The sequence below is a fragment of the Gossypium hirsutum genome, chromosome A07 (assembly GCF_007990345.1).
Source record: "Gossypium hirsutum isolate 1008001.06 chromosome A07, Gossypium_hirsutum_v2.1, whole genome shotgun sequence".
In the NCBI taxonomy this organism is placed as follows: domain Eukaryota; kingdom Viridiplantae; phylum Streptophyta; class Magnoliopsida; order Malvales; family Malvaceae; genus Gossypium; species Gossypium hirsutum.
In genome coordinates, this window is record NC_053430.1 from 33,504,566 (window position 1) to 33,517,452 (window position 12,887).

The 12,887-nt window shown below is 37.8% G+C and overlaps 1 non-coding gene and 1 pseudogene across 1 annotated transcript; one reads left to right on the forward strand and one right to left on the reverse strand.

Moving 5' to 3' along the window:
* The first annotated feature begins 702 nt into the window (after nucleotides 1-702).
* LOC121203705 (K(+) efflux antiporter 2, chloroplastic-like) overlaps nucleotides 703-12,887 on the forward strand; it is a 55,415-nt pseudogene continuing 43,230 nt past the window's right edge.
* On the reverse strand, nucleotides 5,091-5,197 carry LOC121204044 (small nucleolar RNA R71). Its single transcript, XR_005898972.1, has one exon. It is a non-coding gene; the product is annotated as a small nucleolar RNA R71 (small nucleolar RNA).

The window sequence follows — 12,887 nt, forward strand, 5'->3', positions numbered from 1 at the left end:
AATGTAACTGATTTGACACTATGGTATATCGAAGGCCACATTTTCAGTTCCTTAAACCCTCGTGTAATTTTCCACGTCATTTTCCCGGTTTCCGAACAGAGAATTGCAGTACAGGTTTTGAAATGTTCTACTTTCCAACCTCCTCCTGAGAATAAATGAAAGAGATAGTAAAACCAATGCTACCACTTTATAACTGAAAGGAAATATAAGTAAGAAAAGGCCACGTCGATTTGTTTATCTATTTTTTTCTTCTCTTTATTCTTTAACTTCTCCACTCAAACTATGCCTCTTTCGAACATTCTTTCGTTTCTTCGATCGGTCAGTGCTCACTCTTCACTTTTATCGATTTTTTGTACAGAACGCTTACGTAATTTCTGTGCATACGCATAGGCATGCATACACGTATAGGTATATGTTTATTGCATAAAAGTATGTTTTGGATGGCTATTATAGGGCTGCTAGGGTGGATTCATTGATAAAATGTCAATGGGAGTGCTTCGAACGCTCTGCCAAGAATAAAGATCGGTGTGGCATAGAAAGATGGATTTTACCTGTTGTTATAAGCATCCCACTATCTTTCATGGCGATAAAGTTACTAGATATAGGATACTGGATCCATTTAGGTGTAGAAACTTTAGTTACAATGTTTTCAATCCCAAGCATGGATCAAAAACTTGGTCCCTGAGAAAAATAAAGAGAAACATGGCGTATAGTAGTCGTTTGAGTTCAAATTTGGTTTTAAAAGGAAACTTCGATAGTCCTTTGTGTGGAAAGTATTTGGCTATATCATTTTTTTGTGGTTTACATGATGTATCGAAAGTAAGAGGAGTTAAGCCGCATTGTCAAGGCAGTGATTCGTCACCGTATGCTGATGGGAATGATCGCAATGCAGAATTTGCTGAGAGTAGTAATGAGAGCTCAGGTAGTCTGGGAGAAGAAGTGATAAATGTAAGTGGTGAAGAGGAAACACCTACCCTGGATGAGTTGAGGGAATTGGTGCACAAGGCAATGGAGGAATTGAAAGTAGCTCGTCTTAACAGTATGATGTTTTAGGAAAAGGCTCAGGGAATATCAGAAGCTGCAATAGCCTCGAGGGACAAAGCAACAAATGCTTGGAATCATGTTAATAGCAAGCTTAATGTGATGCAAGGCATTGCCAATGAAGAGTGTATTGCTAAAGAGGCTGTTCAAAAGGCAACAACGACACTATCCTTAGCTGAGGCTGAGGCAAGGCTTCAGGTGGTAGTAGACTCATTTGAACTTCTGGAAAATGGAAATGGTTCCGTAAAAAGTTATGGAAAGAGTGATGCTCAAATGGATGTTAGGGAAGATAAGGAAGTGCTATTGGATGCACAATATGAGATTAGAGAATGTCAGAAGAAGTTGGCAAATTGTGAAGTAGAGTTAAGGCAAGTGTGGGGTAAAAAGGAGCTGCTGAAGGAAGTGGAGAGATTGAAAGAGGTTGCAAAGAAAGCACAGATGGATGCCTTGGAAGCTAAGGAAGATGTGGCAAACATCATGCTTTTAGCAGAGAAAACTGTTGCTTTCAAAGTGGAGGCTACAAACGTCTGAAATTACCCTAAGAAGATCTGAAAAGTCTCTTTCTAGTTTGACTGTTGACACTACTGAATCCGCCCAGGGGCAAGTTTTGGGTGAAGGGAATATTGTCAAGGAGGAGAAGATCAGTCAAGGGGGTTATAGTCATGCTTTTCTTGAAATAAAAGGGGATGCTTTGACTAATGGTGATACTTTAATTCCTAAAGCAGACATTTTATCTCACGAAGCGAAAAAAAAAAGATTTGAAGATCACAAACAATTTTTTGATTTCACTAATTATGAGAATGTAATGTTGGGTTTAGATTCTATAAAAGAAGCTGAAGTTGAAGCAGAAAAGTCAAAAAATGTTCAACCAAAGAAGTCTGATACTCCGAAGAATGTGACGACGGAGAGTTCATCCCTTAATATGCCAAAGTCATTGTTGAATAAATCTTCCCGTTTCTTATCTGCATCATTCTTTTCCTTAACTTTTGATGGGACAAAACTCACACCAGCATCAATTGCCCAGTGTTTTTTGGAGTCTGCAAGGAAACAAATTCCTAAGCTTGTTGTACGATTACTGCTCTTTGGAGCTGGGTATGCTTTGAAAGTAGCTACCTTGTTTCATTAACTAATTTCATCATCACTTCTATAAAATGCCTCTATGTATTGGCTAAGCATTGTTGATTTCCCGCTTCTTGACTCAAGCGATGTATTCAGTTAAGGTTTTGGTGGAAGCTGTAGAAACAAGATGTGTTTCTTTAGAATGTTATGATCATGGCAGCTTCAGTTAAAAGTTTAGCTATGAAAATTGTTGGTGTTTAAAACAAAGCTGAGCAAGCAGAGTCGAAAGCTTGTGCAACAAGCCTCGTGACTTAGTGAAGAAACAAAAGTAGAAATTTGTTTAAGAACAAGAACAAAATTGAAAGCAAGAAAAATAATGGAGCATATATGAATGAAATCTGATAATTTTTTCATTAAGAAGAAGCATTGGCATATTGCCATTACATATACCAGTCATTGACTGAGCAAAACAAAGTAAACTTCACCTAATGCTTACCTAATACCACTAATTACATGGAAACTTGGTAAAATAACTTGTACACATGAACAAAGCTGATTTATCAGCTCAATCACTACTTAATTACATCAAATTCTTTACCAAATAAGTTCAAATCAAACTAAGTTACAAAACATGAACTTGAAGTAATAAAAACAAGTAGAATTTGGACAACATCAATAAGCTTCAGCTGCTGCAAGCATGGCTCGACCGCATGTGGTGCACCTTGCTGCATGAGCTGCATGGAAGGCCATCTTCTAACACTCCTCCTTGCTCTCCATGCTGCTAACTCCTAACTGCTTTCTCATTTTAGTGTACCTTGACACTCCAAGGGCTCTTGTGAAGATATCAACAACCTGTTCTTCTGAATTGCAATGAATTAGCTCTACCTCTCGAGCTTATTCCATCTCCCTTACCACATGTAGTTTGATGCTAAAATGCTTAGTTCTACTGATAAATCATAATTTATACATATTTGTATCCCATGCTTAGCACATTTATGGATGAATTCTCATTAGATTTGGTGAATTCGATGCTTCTAAACCTTTAATTTCATGTTTTATACTTAAGTGAGCATAGAAAGTAAAAAGAGCGAGAAACGGTCCAAAAATGGAGAAAATGGGCCAACGTAAGAAATCAACACAGCCTGGACTTCCTCACACGGGTAGTTCACACGTCCGTGTCTATTTAACAGATTGCAACACGGCCTAAGCCACCTCACACGGGTGTGTCACACGGGCGTGTCCCTGTCGAGCCCAAGTCTAGTCCTATTCGGAAAAAGGCCACTCTTGAAGGTTTTGAAGCATTCTAAAGCCTATATATACACCCCATGAGGTACTTGAAAGACACACAGAGAGTAGGAAGCAAGGAATTACTCAAAGGAAGTCGATTGATCCATCTCAGAAGCCGAATTCACCTTCAAGACTGAAGATCTCCCTTCAATTCCCTTCAAGATTTCTTGGGTTTTCTTTATGTTTTGTTATTATTATTCTTTTGAGATGTTTTCTTTCATAAATATGAACTAAACCCCCTAAATACCTAAGGGGAATAAAACCTAAGACGAATCTTGTTATTATTATCTGAATTATATGATAAATATTTGATTTGTTCTTAATTATGTGTTCTTAATTCTTGCTTTGATATTCCAGGACATTAATTCAAGTTTTGATGTGCTTATTCAGAGGAGCAAAAGTCCCTGTCTAAGAGTAGACTAACATAATTAAGCGGAGTTGATTGCACGCCTAAAGATAGGGTGACATAATTTTGCGGGATTAGGGTGAAACCTAATAAGGGAAACCATAAATCGAGTTAATGCAACACTAGGGGTTTTAATTAGAAAGAGATTTCAATTAATCAACCTAGGGTTAGACGTTGTTAGTCTCGAGAGAGATAATAATATAAATTAGGGATTTCTATGGATCAAGTCAAATGAATAAATTGTCTAATTTAGAGTCAATAAGAAGTAAAGTCTAGGTGGATTTTTCCTTAGGTATTGTCCAAATCATTCAGTTTTCCCAAAACTTATTTCCCCAATTTACTTTCTGTGCATTCTTAGTTTAGTAATTAGTTTAGATAAAACAAATCCCTTTATTTTTAGGCTAGATAATAAAAAGAAAGTTAACACTAGTGCTTTTAGTTCCTTTGGGTTCGACATTCCGGTCTTGCCATAAGCTATACTACTGTTCGATAGGTGCGCTTGCCTTTTTCGTGATAATAGTTAGTTTTCAAGAACGATCATTCATAAATTATAAAACTTATCACGATTTACATCAATTCAGTTTTTGGCACCGTTGTCGAGGAACTAAGATATTAGGAACACTTAATTTTTATTACTTTAGCCATTTATTTTATTGCAATTTAAATTTTATTTTGATTTTTGTTACTAAATTTTATTTTTCTTTTTGGCAGGTTTTTATAGTTTATGACTAGAAGAAACCCGTTGGGACGATTGCTTTTTGACAGTGAGATCGATCACATAGCTCGTAGAAACTGAAGAGAAATAAGGCGAAACCTAAGATACATAGAGAAAGAGCAAGAGGACGATATTTCCACCACAACCGAGGAGATGGTTGAAAATAAAAAAAATCCGCTACCTCCTGCGATTGATGCTGATCCAGTAAATCAGAATCCTGCTCTACGCACTATGTACGATTATGCTAAGCCTAATTTAATAGGAACTGAGTCAAGTATAGTTAGGCCTGTTGTTGCTGCAAATAATTTTGAACTGAAACCTAACACGATTCAAATGATACAATAGTTTGTTCAGTTTGATGGTTTACCGGACGAGGACCAAACACTCATTTGACAAATTTTCTGGAATTCTGCAACACTTTAAAAATCAATGGCATTTCTGATGATGCCATTTGCCTTCGGTTATTTCCATTTTCGTTGAGGAACAAAGCTAAATAGTGGTTGAACTCGTTACCACGAGGGTCAATCACTACTTGGGAACCGAAAAATTCTACTTCAATATTTTTCGCAGGCTAAAATGGCTAAATTGAGGAATGATATCTCTTCTTTTGTGCAGATGGATCTAGAAACACTCTATGATGCATGGGAGAGATACAAGGATCTATTGAGAAGGTGCCCTCACTATGGGTTACCTTTATGGTTGCAAGTTCAAACGTTTTACAACGGTGTGAACCCCTCAGCAAGGCAACTTATCGACGCAGCTGCTGGTGGGACTATCAATAACAAAACACCTGAAGTAGCTTACGAATTTATTGAAAAGATGTCACTGAATAACTATCAGTGGCAAGTCATGAGAACAAAGCCGACAAAAGCAGCCGGTGTTTTCAACCTTGACGCAGTCACTATGCTATCAAATCAGGTAGAAATTTTAAATAAAAAGATTGACGATTTGTGTAGTTCTACTCAGGTACATCCAGTGATAAGGTGCGATTCAAATGGAGGAGGAGTACACACAGAATATCAATCCTTCAACCCTAGCACCAAGGATAAACAAGTTCAATATAAGGGTAACAATAATTCTAGACCTCAAAATAACCCATACAGTAATACTTATAATGCAGGTTGGAGGAACCATCCCAACTTCTCATAGGGTGGTCAAGGAAATCAAAGGCCACAACATCCCCAGGTTTTCAACAACCACCTTACCAGCAGAAAAAGAAGCCGAACCTTGAGAAGATGCTAATGAAATTTATCTCAATGTTAGAGACTCATTTTTAGAATACCGAAACAACACTTAAGAATCAACAAGCGTCGATCCAAGGGCTCAAAACTCAGATAGGCCAACTTGCCAAATTAATTTCTGAACAAACACAAGGTAGCTTGCCAAGTAACACTGAATTTAACCCAAGGGAACAACTCAATCCGATTACCGCTCGAGAAAAAAAAGGGTTAATTGAAACTGAACCAGAATCGAGGAAAAGAATTGTGGTAAGTAAAGGTAAGGACGAGGTGGACCACAGTAAGCGGAAACCGATAAGTAAAGAGTACAAACCTTGTGTGCCATACCCCAATGAGACAAGGAAAGACCACACAGACGAACAATTTGGTAAATTCCTTACACTATTAAAGAAATTACACATTAACTTACCATTTATTGAAGCTCTTTCGTAGATACCAAACGCAGTTAAATTTCTAAAAGAGCTTTTAGAAAATAAATGGAAGTTGGATGAGGCGTCGCATGTAGAGTTGAACGCAGCTTGCTTAACCATTCTACAGAATAAACTACCCAACAAGTTGAAAGATCCAGGGAGTTTTACGATTCCTTGTTTGATTGGTAGTTTGAATGTGAATAATACATTGGCTGATTTAGGGGCGAGCATTAATGTTATGCTTTATAAAATGTTTAAACAGCTAGGTCTTGGGAAACCCAAACAAACTAGGATGAGCATTCAATTGGTTGATAAAACCATTAGATTTCCTAGGGGTATCATTGAAGATGTTCTTGTTAAAATCGATAAATTTATATACCCAGTAGACTTTGTTGTTCTAGACATAGAAGAGGATAGTGACGTGCCTTTAATTTTAGGAAGGCCCTTTTTACCTACTACTAGAACCGTTATCGATGTTGGTACAGGTGAACTCACACTTCGTGTGGGTAACGAAACAATCACTTTTCAAGCTCCTAATTCGAGTAACAAATCAAATATTGAGAGTGGTTGTATAAATCATGTTACTAATACTAATCATGTGGTGTAACCTTTTTTGTAGGAAACACGTTCGACGAGCATAAATGAGCCTTGTTCAAGTAACAACAAAAGACCCATCTATGAAGAACGAAGGCTACAGATCGAGAACTAGATGAATGGCGAACACCTGTCAAGGAAAAACCAAAAGCACACGAAAAATCGAAGCGACACCACAATGAACATAGGGATGAAACAAGGCAAATTAAAGTTGGGGACAAAGTATTGTTAGATGAAAATGACCCCCGAATTGCTACTCTAGAGCACATTACGGACAGAGCGACTCCCTTCACGGTAATGAACATCTTCCCACATAGTACAGTTGAGGTAACACATACTGTATTTTGAACTTTTAAGGTAAATAATACTCGACTCAGACCTTATTTTGATAAAATTGATAGCAGAGGTGAGGAGTTTCAACTCCTTAATCCACCGTAATCACATGAAATTGAGGTAAGTCGAGCTTAGATTATAAATAAGTGCTTCTTGGGAGGCAACCCGAGCACTAACAATGTTGATTTCTTTACATTTTTTTCACATATAAATCATTAACTGAGTCCTTAAACGCAGGTTTTCCAAATCCACACGACAAGGCACACGGGCGTGTGAATACCACGGGATGCGACACGGCCGTGTGGTACAGTCGTGTGAAAACCAAAGAAAATATTTTCCCCAACATGGGATTCGACACATTATCACGGCTGTACAACATAACCGTGGGCAATCCTGCCAAATCAACACGGGCATGCGACATGCTTGTGTCTATAAGCCGTGGTAGAAATTGAGAAATTAACACGAGCGTATGACACGCCCGTGTCCCCCACTCGTGGTCGAACCTGTCAAAAGAATACAAGCGTGCACATACATACACGGGTGTGGGAGAAGCGAACGAAGCAATACACAACCGTGCGACACGGCCGTGTGCACTAACACGCCCAAGGAACATGGGCGTGGGCTGAATTTTAGACATACCCAAATTTGAAAATCACGAAATGCACGGGCTAAAATAAGGGCACACGGGCGTGCCCCACGGCCGTGTACCCCAAAATCTATATAAACCCCTCACTATTCATCATCCCCTCCCCCAAAACCTAACCCTAGCCGCCGAAATCCTCTTCCCCACCACCGACCGGCCACCCCTAGCCCTCTTCTCTTCTCTCATTTTTCTCACCTCTCTCATCTTCTCCCCTTGTGCGACCCACACGGCCCCATCACCCATGCCAGTGGCCGACCCTAACTGCAGCAAACTTCACACCGTCGCCCCTCCGACCACCGGTCCTCTTCTAACGGTTTCCTCTTCACTTTTACTTTCTTTTGATGCTTACTAACATGATTTTTACCCTATTATTTTGCTACTAATTGTTTATCATCCTCATTCCTAGGATTTAGTTCACATACTTTGTACCATATTCTTACCATGCTTAGCTACTTTCATCTAGTTTGTTTTTAATTTAGTCATCCTATCATTTTGCCATTTGGCATAAAATCTCTGTCAAGTTTGATTGCTTTTGGTTGAGTCTTGTTAGTGTTAGTAATTTTTGATTTCATTTGTTAGTTTAATTCGTGGTTAATTCCTTTTTGAATTTGTTGATATCTTTTACATTCATCAAGATATAAGAGTAGTTTTTCTTGTAGGCATATCATGTCAAATCCATGCGGCAAGAAGGCTGCTATTCCTGCCTCAAAGAAATGCAAATGAACAGTATCCTCATCGGGTCCTATCGTCGGGATTAGGAATCCATTCCTCCAATTTCTACCAGGACCACAGGAGGAGCTATTCCAGATATTGCGAGCCCGACCCTTAGAAGTGGGCCGTTGCATTGACTGAGCCGTACTAGAACAAATCCAACTGGCTGACGCAGTTCGAGCCCTCTTGACGACTGACCCATGGGGGCTATTCTTTGAGATCGTTGAGCCAACGTACCTCGAGCTCACACTCGAACTCTGTTCGACCTTCCACCTTCAAGTTGTTATGACAGAGTTCGATAATCCTGGAATGGTCCAGTTCTGTCTCGGCGGTTTAGTCCTCCAGTTGAGCGTACCTGATTTTAGAGTCGCGTTAGGACTATACACAGAGGAGTTTATGGACGACGAAGACTTCACGAGCTTCTATCGCCACATCCACTACTCACATTCAAACTGCTAAAGGGCCCTCGTCCCTACTTCGACCACCTATGACCCGAGTCACTCCAAGGTATTGGCTCTCACCCCATCCCTACATACCTACACGCCATCTTAGCCCACACCCTGACAGGATGGCGAGAGCACCGATGTCGTCAACACTCATGATGCCTATTTCTTATGGAGCATGGCGAATGGATATGTCTTCGACCTTGCTTATTTTATTGCCCTCGCCATTCACCATCAGACGGAGCGACACAGGAAGGGAGTCATATCCATCGGCCCTTATGTAACTCGCCTGGCACGGTACTTCGGTCTCCTCAACACGGCAGCGCAAGCATCCTCTTTCACTTTCATCGGTCATATGCCCCCACAGGGCATTCCGAGTGTGCTACATATGAGGATGATCGAGTGACGACGTGGATTTGATCCTCTTCAGTACTGCCTAGTCCAGTTAGCTGAGCAAGAGGACCTAGAAGACATTATCAATGATGTCCCTCCACCTCACGAGGATTTAGCCTCTCAGCCACCACCTATTCATCATCTAGTTCATGCGGCAGCTTCACTTTCTAACATCTTTGAGCACCTTACTCGATTCGAGCAGCAATGTTTTCAACGCTTTGATCACATTAATGCAACTCTATATCAAATTTGTCAGCACCTTCACATCTCATCTCCTCCCCCACCTCGCGAACCATCTAACGATGAAGATGTTTAAAGACTTTCATTTATTATTTTTATGTTTTTATTTTATCTTTTTAAAATAATTTTTTATTTTATTTTTATTTTCTTTTAATTTTATTTCATCCTTAAGTTTTATAATTTATATTAAACAATTTATATTTTCAACCATTTCTTTACGAGTAATCATGTTACTTTATATTTCCTAAAGAATTATTGATTTTATCGCAGTTATAAAGAGCTCCAAAGCTCACTATTACTTAGGAATTTGCAACTCCACTGGAAAAGGTTCTCCACAACTGCAATGTTCTACTCGACCATGACCATAGCTATCACTAGATATAATATTCTCTTGGGCAAGACCTGTGGACTAACGAACCTCTACCACCACTGGAGTATCCTCCTCCGATCTCACACTTGCCTTAGCCGACCACACTCCATGAATACGATTCAAGGATTCCATTTACCATTCAGAAAGTTTCACTTCTTTCCCTATCTTATGATCTTATATCTATATTTTTTAGTAAATCTATTTTTGTACATTGAGGACAATATACATCGTAAGTGTAGGGGGGTCATGTATATCTTTATCAGAAAAATCCCTAAATTTTGTCTTATTCTCATGTAACTCACTCATATCACTATTAGAATGAATTTTGATTAACTTATGATTTTTATTGATATGTCTTAGATTAAAACATAGGCATTCATGCATTGATTGTTTAAACTTTAAGGAATTAGAGAATCAAGCATGATAAGTTGATTTTTTTTGAGAATTAAAATTATTTTAGATTGTTTCCCCAAGTTTAGGTATTATCTTGAGTTGAAATTCACAGGTTTAACATAAAAAAGCCATAATTTTTGTGAGATCTTGAACCTTTAGAGCATCTATTATTCATGCACATTCTTATTATTGCTATGAGTGCATCATTATTGATTTGTTATTCTAGAACTTGCTTGATTATGCATGTCAACACTACACCTTTGATTTGATATGTTGAGATGATATAGGCACTTAGGTTTAACCCACTCACTCTATTAAAGTCTACCTTCATAATTAACCCTTAGTGAACCCCTTGAGCCTAACAAACCATTCATTAATTCACCCCCAATATTAACCCATAACCCATTATTGTTGAAATCCCCTAAATTATTTTGATCCCTATTTTTGTCGAGATTCGATTTGAATAAATTACTTAGCTATGTTTTAGTTTTAGCAAAGTTATAAATTATTTGATTTGTTCTTAAAAAAATTAAATTATTATGAAATTATATAATGATTAGATTAAAATGATGTTATCCATGAAGAAAAGCTCAATTAGGAATGTAAATAATCAATTGTAATATTTTTCTCGTTAAGTAAATTTTCAATTCAATCTCGATTCTAACCTTCTTTTTCAGCTTATGACCATACCCCCTAACCAAAGCTGCGTTACAACCCTCTAAAGGCCTTTTGATTGATGTATCATCTCAATTTATAGTGGTGGAGCGTTGATCTTCACGCAAGCCTATGGTAATAACTTTTCATATTGACTAATGAGTGCTTCATCTATTGTCCTTAAACACTTCAAGTGATTTGAGTGAATCATTAGTGAGGATGTTGAATTATGTGATATTTTGAATCAAAGGTGATTACTTAGATGAGGGGAGACACCTATATCTTCGTATATAAAATGCTCAACTTGGAATGTTTGAAACTTTGATGTTCTTCGAGTTGAATTTGTAATGTATGATTACTTATGGATTATTTTGAGATATTATTGATAGGAATTATAAGTTGAGAAGAATGAATTCTTAATTGTGAGTTGAGGACTTTGCTTGAGGAAAAGCAAACGCTTAAGTGTAGGGGTATTTGATAAATCGTAATTTATACACATTTTTATCCTATGCTTAGCATATTTATGGATGAATTATCCTTAGATTTGGTGAATTCGATGCTCCTAATCCTTTGATTTCATGTTTTATACTTAAGTGAGCATAGAAAAGTAAAAAGAGTGAGAAATGAGCCAAAAATGGAGAAAATGGGCCAACGTGGGAAATCAACACGGCCTGGACTTTCTCACATGAGTAGTTTACACGCCTGTGTCTATTTAACAGATTGCAACACGGCCTAAGCCACCTCACACGGGCGTGTCCCTGTCGAGCCCAAGTCTAGTCATATTCAGAAAAGGCTACTCTTGAGGGTTTTGAAGCATTCTAAAGCCTATATATACACCCGAGGAGGTACCTGAAAGACACATAGAGAGTAGGAATCAAGGAATTACTCAAAGGAAGTCGATTGATCCATCTCAGAAGCCGAATTCACCTTCAAGACTGAAGATCTCCCTTCAATTCCCTTCAAGAGTTCTTGGGTTTTCTTTATGTTTTGTTATTATTATTCTTTTGAGATGTTTTCTTTCATAAATATGAACTAAACCCCCTAAATACCTAAGGGGAATGAAACCTAAGATGGATCTTGTTATTATTATCTGAATTATATGATAAATATTTGATTTGTTCTTAATTATGTATTCTTAATTCTTGCTTTGATATTCTAGGATATTAGTTCAAGTTTTGATGTGCTTATTCAAAGGAGCAAAAGTCCCTATCTAAGAGTAGATCTAACATAATTAAGCGGAGCTGATTGCACGCCTAGAGATAAGGTGAAATAAATTTTTCGGATTAGGGTGAAACCTAATAACGGAATCCATAAATCGAGTTAATGCAACACTAGGAGTTTTAATTAGAAATAGCTTTCAATTAATCAACCTAGGGTTAGACGTTGTTAGTCTCGAGAGAGATAATAATATAAATTAGGGATTTCTATAGATCAAGTCAAACAAATAAATTGTCTAATTCAGAGTCAATAACAAGTGAAGTCTAGTTGGATTTTTCCTTAGGTATTGTCCAAATCATTCAGTTTTCCCAAAACTTATTTCCCCAATTCACTTTCTGTGCATTCTTAGTTTAGTAATTAGTTTAGATAAAACAAATCCCTTTATTTTTAGGCTAGATAATAAAAAGAAAGTTAACACTAGTACTTTTAGTTCCTTTAGGTTCGACATTTCGGTCTTGCCATAAACTATACTACTGTTCGATAGGTGCGCTTGCCTTTTTCGTGATAATAGTTAGTTTTCAAGAACGATCATTCATAAATTATAAAATTTATCATGATTTACATCGATCAACTACCATGGAAGACAGGGTTCTTTGCAATTGCAACAGCAGACATGTTATCACAATAGATCTCTGTTGCTTCCCTTTGATGTAGGTTGAGATCAGCTAGGATTTTCCTTAGCCAAATGGCTTGGTTAACTGCTCTAGCAGCAGCCACATACTCAACTTCTGCTGTAGAT